We start from the raw sequence: 450 nt of genomic DNA, 5'->3' as shown, positions 1-450 counted from the left end.
TGCTAGTTTTAGTGGACACCTCTGATGGAGCTTTCTCAATTCAAAGAGCAGTGAGTGTGGGGTTCAGGTTATAAGGCTGAGATGATCTGAACCCCACACTCACTGTTCTTTGAATTGAGAAAGCTCCTCGGATGAGGAGCAAAACGTCTTCTGTTACAAATAAAGTCCAGTTGTTTTTGTATTGAACTTTTTATTTAATTAATCCTGGATGACTGAGAATCTTCACCAGCATTTAACTTACATACTTACATTCAAAAAGTGAATCTGTCATAGATGATAGATTCAGAACTATTTCAAGTATTTGATTATTTTTACATATTTTGGGCTTCCAGCTCATGAAACCCACAAAAACAGGAATTCACAAAATTAGAATACTGTGAAGACATCAGCCTACACTACTTCTCAGTTTTTGCAGAAAAAAGGAAATAAATTAGGATCAGAACAAATCAA

This window comes from Nematolebias whitei, chromosome 10 (assembly GCF_014905685.2).
Source record: "Nematolebias whitei isolate Nwh7 chromosome 10, NemWhi1, whole genome shotgun sequence".
Classification (NCBI taxonomy): domain Eukaryota; kingdom Metazoa; phylum Chordata; class Actinopteri; order Cyprinodontiformes; family Rivulidae; genus Nematolebias; species Nematolebias whitei.
This window is presented reverse-complemented; position numbering follows the sequence as displayed.